We start from the raw sequence: 13656 nt of genomic DNA, 5'->3' as shown, positions 1-13656 counted from the left end.
ACCCAGGCCCTAAAGATGGCAGAAGGTAAGAAGCTAAATGTTTATACTGATAGCCGCTATGCCTTTGCTACCGCCCATGTCCATGGAGAAATATATAGGAGACGTGGGTTGCTCACCTCAGAAGGCAAGGAGATCAAGAACAAGGGCGAAATCTTGGCCTTACTGAAAGCTCTCTTTCTGCCCAAAAGACTCAGTATAATTCACTGCCCAGGACATCAGAAAGGCAATAGTGCTGAAGCTAAAGGCAACCGAATGGCGGACCAGGCAGCCCGGGAAGCAGCCATGGGGACTGACACAAAGGCCTCCTCACTTCTCATAGAGACCTCAACCCCGTACACTCCAGACTTCTTCCATTATACTGAGACAGATATAAAGAACCTACAAGAGTTGGGAGCCACATATGATAGAGAGAAAAAATATTGGGTCCTGCAAGGTAAACCTGTGATGCCTGACCAGTTCACCTTTGAATTATTAGACTTCCTTCACCAGCTCACCCACCTTAGCTATCAGAAGATGAGGGCACTTCTAGACAGGAAAGAAAGCCCCTATTACATGCTAAATAAAGATAAGATCCTCCACGAGGTGGCGGAATCATGCCAAGCCTGTGTCCAAGTAAATGCCAGTAAGACTAAGATCAGGGCCGGAACACGAGTAAGAGGACATCGACCAGGCACCCATTGGGAAATTGACTTTACTGAAGTGAAGCCCGGACTGTATGGGTACAAGTATCTCCTGGTATTCGTGGACACGTTCTCTGGCTGGGTTGAAGCCTTCCCAACCAAACATGAGACTGCCAAAATAGTGACCAAGAAACTTCTGAAAGAAATATTTCCAAGGTTTGGAATGCCCCAAGTGTTGGGGACTGATAATGGGCCTGCCTTCGTCTCCCAGGTAAGTCAGTCGGTGGCCAAGCTACTGGGGATTGATTGGAAACTACATTGTGCTTACAGACCCCAGAGTTCAGGTCAGGTACAAAGAATAAATAGGACAATCAAGGAGACTTTGACCAAATTAACGCTTGCAACTGGCACTAGAGACTGGGTACTCCTACTTCCCTTGGCCCTCTACCGAGCCCGCAACACTCCGGGCCCCCATGGACTCATTCCGTATGAAATCCTGTATGGGGCGCCCCCGCCCCTTGTTAATTTCCATGATCCTGAAATGTCAAAGTTTACTAATAGCCCCTCTCTCCAAGCTCACTTACAGGCCCTCCAAGCAGTACAACGAGAGGTCTGGAAGCCACTGGCCGCTGCCTATCAGGACCAGCTGGACCAGCCAGTGATACCACACCCCTTCCGTGTCGGCGACACCGTGTGGGTACGCCGGCACCAGACTAAGAACTTGGAACTTCGCTGGAAAGGACCCTACACCGTCCTGCTGACCACCCCCACCGCTCTCAAAGTAGACGGCATCGCTGCGTGGATCCACGCCGCTCACGTAAAAGCGGCGACAACCCCTCCGGCCGGAACAGCATCAGGACCGACATGGAAGGTCCAGCGTTCTCAAAACCCCTTAAAGATAAGATTAACCCGTGGGGCCCCCTAATAGTCCTGAGAATCTTAATAAGGGCAGGAGTATCAGTACAACATGACAGCCCTCATCAGGTCTTCAATGTTACTTGGAGAGTTACCAACTTAATGACAGGACAAACAGCTAATGCTACCTCCCTCCTGGGGACAATGACCGATGCCTTTCCTAAACTGTACTTTGACTTGTGCGATTTAATAGGGGACGACTGGGATGAGACTGGACTCGGGTGTCGCACTCCCGGGGGAAGAAAAAGGGCAAGAACATTTGACTTCTATGTTTGCCCCGGGCATACTGTACCAACAGGGTGTGGAGGGCCGAGAGAGGGCTACTGTGGCAAATGGGGCTGTGAGACCACTGGACAGGCATACTGGAAGCCATCATCATCATGGGACCTAATTTCCCTTAAGCGAAGAAACACCCCTCAGAATCAGGGCCCCTGTTATGATTCCTCAGCGGTCTCCAGTGACATCAAGGGCGCCACACCGGGGGGTCGATGCAATCCCCTAGTCCTGGAATTCACTGACGCGGGCAAAAAGGCCAGCTGGGATGGCCCCAAAGTATGGGGACTAAGACTGTACCGATCCACAGGGACCGACCCGGTGACCCGGTTCTCTTTGACCCGCCAGGTCCTCAATATAGGGCCCCGCGTCCCCATTGGGCCTAATCCCGTGATCACTGACCAGTTACCCCCCTCCCGACCCGTGCAGATCATGCTCCCCAGGCCTCCTCAGCCTCCTCCTCCAGGCGCCGCCTCTATAGTCCCTGAGACTGCCCCACCTTCTCAACAACCTGGGACGGGAGACAGGCTGCTAAACCTGGTAGATGGAGCCTACCAAGCTCTCAACCTCACCAGTCCTGACAAAACCCAAGAGTGCTGGTTGTGTCTGGTAGCGGGACCCCCCTACTACGAAGGGGTTGCCGTCCTAGGTACTTATTCCAACCATACCTCTGCCCCAGCTAACTGCTCCGTGGCCTCCCAACACAAGCTGACCCTGTCCGAAGTGACCGGACAGGGACTCTGCGTAAGAGCAGTTCCCAAAACCCATCAGGCCCTGTGTAATACCACCCAGAAGACGAGCGACGGGTCCTACTATCTGGCTGCTCCCGCCGGGACCATTTGGGCTTGCAACACCGGGCTCACTCCCTGCCTATCTACCACTGTGCTCGACCTCACCACCGATTACTGTGTCCTGGTTGAGCTCTGGCCAAAGGTGACCTACCACTCCCCTGGTTATGTTTATGGCCAGTTTGAGAGAAAAACCAAATATAAAAGAGAGCCGGTGTCATTAACTCTGGCCCTGCTGTTGGGAGGACTTACTATGGGCGGCATAGCTGCAGGAGTAGGAACCGGGACTACAGCCCTAGTGGCCACCAAACAATTCGAGCAGCTCCAGGCAGCCATACATACAGACCTTGGGGCTTTAGAAAAGTCAGTCAGTGCCCTAGAAAAGTCTCTGACCTCGTTGTCTGAGGTGGTCCTACAGAACCGGAGGGGATTAGATCTACTGTTCCTAAAAGAAGGAGGATTATGTGCTGCCCTAAAAAAAGAATGCTGTTTCTACGCGGACCACACTGGCGTAGTAAGAGATAGCATGGCAAAGCTAAGAGAAAGGTTGAACCAGAGACAAAAATTGTTCGAATCAGGACAAGGGTGGTTTGAGGGACTGTTTAACAGGTCCCCATGGTTCACGACCTTAATATCCACCATTATGGGCCCCTTGATAATACTTTTATTAATCCTACTCTTCGGACCCTGTATTCTCAACCGCTTGGTCCAGTTTGTAAAAGACAGAATTTCGGTAGTGCAGGCCCTGGTTTTGACCCAACAGTATCACCAACTCAAATCAATAGATCCAGAAAAAGTGGAATCACGTGAATAAAAGATTTTATTCAGTTTCCAGAAAGAGGGGGGAATGAAAGACCCCACCATCAGGCTTAGCAAGCTAGCTGCAGTAACGCCATTTTGCAAGGCATGAAAAAGTACCAGAGCTAAGTTCTCAAAAGTTACAAGAAAGTTCAGTTAAAGATTAACAGTTAAAGATTAAGGCTGAATAATACTGGGACAGGGGCCAAATATCGGTGGTCAAGCACCTGGGCCCCGGCTCAGGGCCAAGAACAGATGGCTCTCAGACGTCAGTGTTAGCAGAACTAGCTTCACTGATTTAGAAAAATAGAGGTGCACAGTGCTCTGGCCACTCCTTGAACCTGTGTGTCTGCCAATGTTCTGACCAGGTGTGTGCCCATTGTTGAACCTTCATTAGACCCTCTCCTCGTACCCCTCCCATACCCATTTCTTGAAAATAGACATTGTTTAGAACTAAAAAGTCCCACCTCAGTTTCCCCAAATGACCGAGAAATACCCCAAGCCTTATTCGAACTAACCAACCAGCTCGCTTCTCGCTTCTGTAACCGCGCTTTTTGCTCCCCAGCCCCAGCCCTATAAAAAGGGTAAAAACTCCACACTCGGCGCGCCAGTCCTCCGATAGACTGCGTCGCCCGGGTACCCGTGTTCTCAATAAAGCCTCTTGCTGTTTGCATCCGAATCGTGGTCTCGCTGGTCCTTGAGAGGGTCTCCTCAGATTGATTGACTACCCACGTCGGGGGTCTTTCAAGGTGAGCCCAATGGATTCTGGGAATATGGTGGCCGTTGTCTTGGCAACAGGTGTGTAAGTCACATTGTCACCTATGTGATGTCACAGGTTTTGGAGGTCTTGGTACCAACAATAGTGACTAGGTATTTTTGAAAGGTATACTTCACCATATCTAGTGCTTTTATTTTTAATGATTTTTAATTTTTTAAATTAAAAAAATTTTTTTTCGAGACAGGGTTTCTCTGTATAGCCCTGGCTGTCCTGGAATTCACTTTGTAGACCAGGCTGGCCTCAAACTCAGAAATCCACTCGCCTCTGCCTCCCAAGTGCTGGGATTAAAGGCGTGCGCTGCCACCACCACCTGGCTTTTTTTTTTTTTTTTTTTTAAATAATGTTTTCTTACACTGGGGATTGAATCTAGGTTCCTCAAGCATGCTTGACAATTGTTTTACCCCTGGGCCATGCCCCCTCCTCAGCCTCCTTTTACTCTTTTGAGACAGGGTCTCATTAAATTGTCTAGGCTGACCTTGAACTCATGATATGACCTAGGCTGATCTACAACTCGAGATCTTCCTGCCTTGGCAGGTGGGCAGAGTAGCTGGGATGACAGGCTCTGCGGCACACCTCGCCTGAAGTAGCTACCTCCATCATTACTATGACCTTGACTGGTTGGATAAGGTAGGACATAAGACGACTGTCTGGCACAGTGAGGAGAACGAACACTCATTGTCACAGCAGAGGCGTGGCTCTTTCTGAGCTTCGCTCATGCCTGGCGTGTGCTGAGAGGTTAATCAGAGGGGACCGTGACAAGCTAGTTCTGGGGCTTCCAGACAGATAAACATCTTTTTTCTAACTGGTTTGTGACATGGATTGTTTAGTGCCAATTTAAAATGTTTTCATCGATGGAAGTTTAAAAAAAAAAAAACAAAACAAAACCGTAATTACCGCTTGATGAATCATTTCTGTGCTGTGCCTGGTCTGCGACTAAGTAAAGACAGTTTGCATGTGAGGTGCTGCTGCTGTTAGCACTGTACGCTTTGGTCATACAAGAGGCGGAGATTCTGGGCAGAGTTTTATCTCAAGGGAGAGCGAGCATCTGCTACCTGCCAGTAGCTACCCCCATCATTACTATGACCTTGAATGGTTGGATAAGGTAGGGCATTGGGGCTCCATCTTACCTACAAAACTCCAGTTTCATTAAATTTTGTTGTTGTTGTTATTTTGAGACAAAGTAGTTCGGACTAATCAGGAACTTGCTATGTGGACCAGGCTGGCTTTGAACTTAAAGCGATCCACCTGCCTGTGCCTCAGAGTGCTAGGATTCAGACCACCAAGCTGGGCTTATTCACTTCAGAGCGCTTATGAATATTGATGAGCATCTTCTGGCCCAAGCCTCCTCCAGGGACAAATGGAGCCATGTGGTTTTGTTCTGTGGTGGCAGCAGGATGGGAAGGGAATATGTTAAAGGCTCCTGAGCCCCAGACAACCTCCAGTTCCTGCTACAGGGCCACTCTGTTTATATGCCTGCTAAGCTGCCTCTGGGGCACCTATGGCAGAGGCTAGCTAGCATCCGTGGGAGTAGCATTTCTGTATACTAGACACCAGGTACATACACAAGTCACACACAGGGACATAGGGACACTGCTCCTGGCCACAGATGAAAGCCAATCTCAGACCTCATCTCTCTTTCTTCAGCTTAACTTCCTCTGGCCCTAACCACCGAGTCAGTGGGCATGTAGGTGCATGCAGGGAGTCACTCAAATCATAGCCCTCACCTTTCAAGACCCCAGTGGGCACCCGAAACCTCCAGAGGCACCAAACTCTACATTCGCTTTGATTTTGCCTGCACTAGAGACTATGAAAAGGTCTAACTGATAAATTAAGACATGGGAAAAATATCAAGGGCAGTAACAAATAGTAAAGTAAGATAATTATAAATCACACTAATGAGAGTTTCTTGAAACTGGCAAAGATGAGCATGGTGCTGTGGCCAAGTGGATCCATAAAATGAAAACATCACAGATGCATCAAGCCAACCAGAAAGCTAAATCTGCACCATCGAAAGCTTGACCTTGAAACTGTGCCAGCCTGAAGCTACTGAGCTGCAGGGATTGGTTCTGAGCAGTCTGTTTGTGGCAGCTTTCTAGGTAGGTGACAATTACTGAGTCTTGGACACACACACACACACACATACACACACACACTCTAGGCAGTTGTGAAGGTGTCTGTGGCCATGAGTGCAGTGCCCACAGTGGCCAGAAGAGGGCATCAGATGATTGCCCTGGCTTTCCTGGTTCCTGATGGGATGGAATAGCTCCTGACATTAAATGGAAAGAGGGGGTTGTGGTGAGACCCAGGGCCAAAAGAACATGACAAATCCCAATAAAGCCAGGCATGGGGGCTGGAGAGTTGGCTCAGAAGCTAAGAACACTTGTTGTCGCAAAGGACCGGGGTTTGACTCTAGCACCCACATGAAGTCTCACCACTTCTCAAGCACTAGCACCAGCGTACAGACACACACAAACACAAAAAATTCATAAATTCATACGCTTAAGACAATAAAATTTAGAAGAAGAAGAAGGAGGAGGAGGAGGAAGAGGAGGAGGAGGAGGAGGAGAGGGAGAGAGAGAGGGAGAAGGAGAGGAGGAGGAGAGGAAGAGGAAGAGGGAGAAGAGGAGGAGGAGTAGGAGGAGAAGAAGGCAGTAGCAGCAGCAGCAGCAGCAGCAGCAGCAGCAGCAGCAGCAGCAGCAGCCAGGGGACTGGAGAGATGGCTCAACAGTTAAGTTCACTGACTGCTCTTCCAGAGGTCCTGAGTTCAAATGCCAGCAACCAGATGGTGGCTCACAACCATCTGTAACAGAATCCAGTGCCCTTTTCTGGTGTGTCTGAAGACAGCTGCAGTGTAGTCATATACATTAAATAAATAAATAAATAAATAAATAAATACATCTGTAAAAAAAAAAAAAAGAAAAAGAAAAAAAAGGCCAGGCAGGGGGCCAGAGAGATGGTTCAGTGGTTAACAGCTGTTGCTCTTCTGAAAAGACTTAAATTTCTAGGTTCCCAGCACCTGCTCCAGGGGAAATCTGAGGCCCTCTTCTGTCCTCTATGGGCACTGCACTCAAGCGCACACAATCACAGAAACACACAAAATACAAACAAACAAATAAAAGTATCTTAAGGCAGGGTGGTAGTGGCACACACCCTTTATCCCAGCTATCAGAAGACAGAAGTAGTTGGACCTCTGAGTTCCAGGCCAGCCTGGTCTACAGAGGGAGTTTCAGGACAGACAGGGCTACACGTAGAAACCCTGTCTCAAATAAACAAAAAATGAATGAATGAATGAATGAATGAATGAATGAATGAATAAAAAGAAAAATGTATGGTAGTCCACACCTGTGATCTCGGCACTTGGGAGGTTGAGGCTGGATGGCAGGGAGCTGGAGGTCTGTGGGGGCTAGCTACTGAATGAGTGGCTAGGCCATCCTGGGCTGGAGTTTTGTAAAACTGAAACCGGAGCTAGACTTTGAGCTGTGGGCAGGGGTGACGGACAGAGACTGGAGACCAGGTCTCTTGAATGCTAGCTGGGAGCACAAGAGCCTCAGAAGTCAGGACTGTATTTTTTAGCCCCTTTGGATGTCTGAAGAGCCTATGCAAGGGCTCAGGGGGATGAATCACAGGCAGAGGCAGCCTGATAAACTGGGAACAAAGCCAGAGCTTGTCGGAGCTTAGCTCAAAGGGCCTGGGCCAGACCCCAGGGCTTCCTGCTGTGTCAACAGGAAAGGGCAGCCAGAGCTGTCTTCCTCCCCAGACAGCAGGTGTGAGCTCCTGAGGTCACTGCAGCATCAAGCCAGGACTCGCCAGCTACCACAGCAGCCTGGGCTTACCTAATAGAAAGACTGGACTTTGATCGGAACAAACCAGGCATGGCTGTTGGCTGTTGGCTGGGTATCAAGGAAGGGCTGTGGGTCCAGAGAGGTTCCCTACGGCATGAAGGGCAGGGAGAGTGTCCCTAGCCCAAGCTGGTCCAGAACTGAGGACTGCAGCTCTACACGGCCATCTGGATGGACGAAAGGTGTCCTAAGGCAGCCATGCAAGCTCCTGTTTAAAATGTTATTTATTTATTTTGGGGGAGAGGCACAGGCCACACCATGTGCCTGTGGGGTTACAAGGACAACTTACACAGTTGTTTCTCTTGCCACCATGAGTTCCAGGGAGCAAACTTAGATTGATCCCTTAGGTTGGTGGCCCTTACCTTGAGCCATCTTGCTGGTCCCCTTGTTAGAAAGAAGTCTTTGGGGTCGGAAAGATGGCTCAGAAGGTAAGAGCACTGACTGCTCTTCCAGAGGACCCAGGTTCAATTCCCAGCACCCACATGGCAGCTCACACCTGTGCGTAACTCTAGTTCCAGAGGATCCGACACCCTCACACAGACATGCAGGCAGGCAAAACACCAATGCACATGAAATTAAAAAAATAAAATAAAATAAATATTTCAAAAAAAATCTCAAGTCCTGGCTTGCAACCTATAGCTCTTTGGAGCCAACAGGATGAGGAGAATCGGGTGTGATTTTGCTTTAATTAGCTTAGTTCTGTAAATGGCCTTTTGAGAGATAATTCACACGCTATTTTTTCAAAAGATTTAATATATATATATATATTGATTGTAGCTGTCTTCAGACACACCAGAAAAGGGCGTCAGATCTCATTACAGATGGTTGTGAGCCACCATGTGTTTGCTGAGAATTGAACTCAGGACCTCTAGGAAGAGCAGTCAGTGCTCTTTACTGCTGAGTCATCTCTCCAGCCCAATTCATATGCTATTTAATGAACTCTTTAAGTGTATAACTTTGTGTGTGTGTGGGGGTGTGTGTGTGTGTGTTTCTCTGTGTAGCCCTGGCTGTCCTGGAGTTTGCTCTGTAGAGCAGGTTGGCTTTGAACTCAGATATCCACCTGCTGCTACTGCTGGATAATGGGATTAAAGACGTGTGCGCCACCATGCCTGGCTGTCAGCTGTCTGTGAGATAAGGGCCATGCTTGAGTCAACCTCTTTCCCATTGCTAGGCAATATCGGAATTCCCTGCTTGTGGCTTTAGCACCACCATCCAGCCAGAAACGGCACCATAATCCCTATATTGTGATATCTTAAGTGTACATCAGGGCTACCTGGAATCATGTTAAAACAGTTTGCTGTGTTTTTAATTTAGTGGGTCTAGGTTAACACTGCTGGCCCATAGCCTGTAGAATGAGAAACACACTTTTTTTTTCTTTCTTTCTTTCTTTCTTTTTTTTTTGAGAACATGATTTTAATATTTTCAATTGTTTATATTCAACAAACAGAATAATTATTTTAAGATATATTTCATTGTTATGTCTCCCTTTATATTTCTGATTTTATTAATTTGGATACTGTCTCTGTGCCCTCTGGCTAGTCTGGCTAAGGGTTTATCTACCTTGTTGATTTTCTCAAAGAGCCAGCTCCTGGTTTTATTGATTGTTGAGTCTGTATATAGTTCTTTTTGTTTCTGTTTGGTTGATTTTAGCCCTGAGTTTGATTATTTCCTGCCCTCTACTCCTCTCGGGTGTATTTGCCTCCTTTTGAGAAACACACTTTTTTTTTTTTTTTTGAGACAGGGTTTCTCTGTGTAGCCCTGGCTATCCTGGAACTCACTCTGTAGACCAGGCTGGCCTCGAACTCAGAAATTCGCCTGCCTCTGCCTCCCAAGTGCTGGGATTAAAGGCATGCGCAACCACCGCCCGGGGAGAACCACACTTTTTTTTTTTTTTTTCCTTTTTTCCGGAGCTGAGGACCGAACCCAGGGCCTTGGGCTTGCTAGGCAAGCGCTCTACCACTGAGCTAAATCCCCAACCCTGAGAACCACACTTTTAAAGGATCAATTTGCAACAAGCCTTGTGCACACTGGGCAAGGGATCTACTCCTGAGCTCTGTCGCTAGCCCGCACATCACTTCTTCCTGACACACAGCCTCTCAGAGCCTGGGTGCTCCCTTGCTCCCTTGGACAGTGGCCTCAGGGCTTGGGGACAGACAGGGCCACCTGGAGAACACTGACATTCCTTTCAGCAGGAAGAAACACGGTGACCCCAGGAGTGGTCCACACAGTGACAGTGTATGACTCTCAGGCTGGGCTCCAAAGTCATGCGGCCTTTGCTCAGGACACTGGGGACCTGCACTTGGCTGAGCTCTGGTTGCCATGGAAGATGGGCGTGCACATCAGGTTACCAAGTGGAGAGATAGAGAGACCAGGGTACCAAGGATGCGGGGAAGAGTGTGTGCGGAGAAACCCAGGCTGTTGAGCTTTCCAAAGCTGAAGGAGGCACAGTGGTCCTTGTGCTCACAGATAAGTAAGAGGGGAACCTAGAATGTGAAACACTCCGGCTGTTCCTTCAAGGGAAGGGATATGTAACCTGTTATCCCCCAGAAGGCCAGGAACAAATGTATTTAGTAGCCCGGTGACTTTGGCACTGTCTGCGTGGTCAGAGACCTCCTCCAGAACCTTAACCTAAGCATGTTTTTCTTAGTCAATCTATAGGGTCTATCATTGTTTTATCTATCTATCTATCTATCTAGATATCTAGATATCTATCTTTATTTATTGTTTTTTTTTTCCGAGACAGGGTGTTTCTCTGTATAGCCCTGGCTGTCCTGGAACTCACTCTGTAGACCAGGCTGGCCTTGAACTCAGAAATCCACCTGCCTCTGCCTCCCAAGGGCTGGGATTAAAGGCGTGTGCCACCACACTGGGCCTGGGTCTACCATTGTTGTTATTGGTGATTGCTTGTTTGTTGAGACTGGGTTTCTCAGTGTAGCCTTAGCTGTCCTGAACCTTGCTCTGTAGACCATGCTGGCCTCAAATACAGACATGCACCTTCTTCTGCCTCCTGAGTGCTGGAACTGAAGGCATGTGCCCCACTGCCCCACTTTATACATATCTATTTATCCATCTATATTTATATGTATCAATTGCATGTATGCTACCATGACAGAGAGGGCATTGGATCCCATTACAGATGATTGTGAGCCACCATGTGGTTGCTGGAAATTGAACTCAGGACCTCTGGAAGAGCAGCCAGTGCTCTTAACCATTGAGCCATCTCTCCAGGCCCTGGTTTTTTTTTTTTTTTTTTTTTTTTTTTTTTGTTTGTTTGTTTGTTTGTTTTTGAGACAAAGTTTCTCTGTGTAGCCCTGGTTGTCTTGGAACTCTCTCTGTAGACCAGGCTGGCCTCAAATTCAGAGATCCACCTGGCTCTGCCTCCTGAGTGCTGTGATTAAAGGTGTGCCCCACTTATGGAACCATCTTTATGGAAGGTGTCATATGTACTTTACAAAGAGTTTCGATGCGATCTTTATTTGGCTGACTCTGCTCCTTAAGGAGATTCACGTAAGCTTCACTGCACACACGGGATTGAGTTAATTATCACCAGGAGAGTTTTCACTAACTTATGCTGTGCCTAAATGTGCCTAAAATAAAGTACTCAGGGTCAAACTCCAGATGTTTGAGCCAATTGAACCGAACTGTCTTCTTGCCTCCCACAGATTGCTGCTCTGATGTCTGTGGAGGTTGCAAAGACCCCAGCACTAGCTAGCTTTCAGGATCACTCCCCACCTTCAACCCCATGGAACGGGTGATTCCACGATTGGGCGAGCCTTGGGTGAGAGCAGCTTTGCTGAGCTGATGCTCATCTTTTTTTGTTTTGGTTTGTTTTGGTTTTTCGAGACAGAATTTCTTTGTGTAGCCCTGGCTGTCCTGGAACTCACTCTGTAGACCAGGCTGGCCTCGAACTCAGAAATCCACTTGCCTCTGCCTCTCGAGTGCTGGGAATAAAGGTGTGTGCCACCACGCCTGGCTTGCTTTCGTTTTATAGTTTGATGTATAGAACCTAGAGTTTCATGCATGCTAGTGAAAAGCTGTGCCTCTGAGCGACACCCCCAGCCACCGCCTTTCTGATCAAGGGTCTTTCTTCATACTTAGCTTTCTCTTTGCTTACCAAATTACCTCAACTGACCCACAGCTCAGGTCACAGGGACTTAGTGTGGCAAGGAAGGATCTGAATAACACTCCTGGGTAAACACAGTCTTTAGAAGCACAGTTGAAGTGGCACTGAAATGCCCAGCCTCTCGCCGTGGTCAAAGGAAGCCTGGTTCATTTCCCAATTATACGTGTTCCACATGCAGGGGGTTGGTTCATCCTCAGAAGAGAAGAGAGAAATACAGACCGTGTAATAACCACAGAGCACACCCTGGCAGGCAAGTTCTTTTAATGTGTGCCAGTGGAATTCAAAACAGAAGCAACATGCAAACTGTCAACCAAGGAGGCGAGACAGGAAAACTCTGAATGCCGTAAAATTAAAATTACAAACACAAAAGCTACACATTAAAAAGCATATACAGTTACAGATTCCCGTGACATCAGGAGCCAGAAGGCACCACATGCTTTCAGCTCACCAGAACGTCCCTGATTTCGACTGGGGCCAGCTGTTGATGGCTTTAACATCAAACCTCAGGACCAGCGCTTCCTGGGTCAACCCAGGTGCATACTGTTATGTTTATCCGATGCTTTCACTTATCAGTTTATCATTAGTTCATCAACTAAGTCAAAACAGGGTTCTCCTGTAGCCAGGGCTGGCCTCAAACCTGCTGTGTAGTCAAGGAAGACCTTGAACTTGTAATCCTCCTGCCTCCACCTCCCAAGTGCTGAGATCACCATGCTCAGTTTATGGGGATGGCACCCACGGACTTCCTGCCTTCCAGGGGAGCACGTTACTGACTGAACCCTCATCCCAGCCCCATTCATTCAGTGCTGTTAACTGAGACAACTGAGGGACAGTTTAAGGCACTCAGCTCCCCTCCCGAGGCCACCGATTCTAGTCACATTGAACACACAGGGATACCACCCACCTGGAGGTCAGAGGTTATAGAGTGAAAGGACAAGATGCCATGGTCATAGCTGTGGAGTTAGGCACTCCTTACTGGATGGGTAGATAGGAAGAGACTAGGACCCCAGCCACACATGTGTTAGGGAAATAGACCAGCTTCAGGTAACTCTCCCACTCTGCACTCCTCTGAGGCAGGAACTCTGGCAGAAGAACCAACCCTCCGAAGCACAGGACCTGCCCTCCAGGGACATCAGCGCTCCGGCTGCTTTAGATCGTTCACATAGAAGAAGGGTGGGATGGAAGACAAAGTCACACCATGCAAGGTGCACATGTACAGCAGGGCATCCACGATCTAGACAAACCAAGGCGCTGAGCCTAAGTGAAGACCCAGGGAGGGGGGACCCCAGCAGGCACCCTACAAAATGGTGAGTAGCAAACTGTATGAAAAGGTATCAAAACAGCTCATAAAAACGCTTAAAAGTCCGCCTTGGCAGAGGCAGGGCGGGGTCTCCTCTGAGGCTGCCCTGCACTATGCAGGCTTAAACATGGGAACCAGGGGCCCCCACAGAGTGCAGCAGCAGCAGCTACCCCTGCGGGAGAGAGACTGTAGGCTAAGGGTACAGCCCAACACCACACCTTAGAG

This window comes from Mus musculus, chromosome 8, assembly GCF_000001635.26.
Source record: "Mus musculus strain C57BL/6J chromosome 8, GRCm38.p6 C57BL/6J".
NCBI lineage: Eukaryota > Metazoa > Chordata > Mammalia > Rodentia > Muridae > Mus > Mus musculus.
This window is presented reverse-complemented; position numbering follows the sequence as displayed.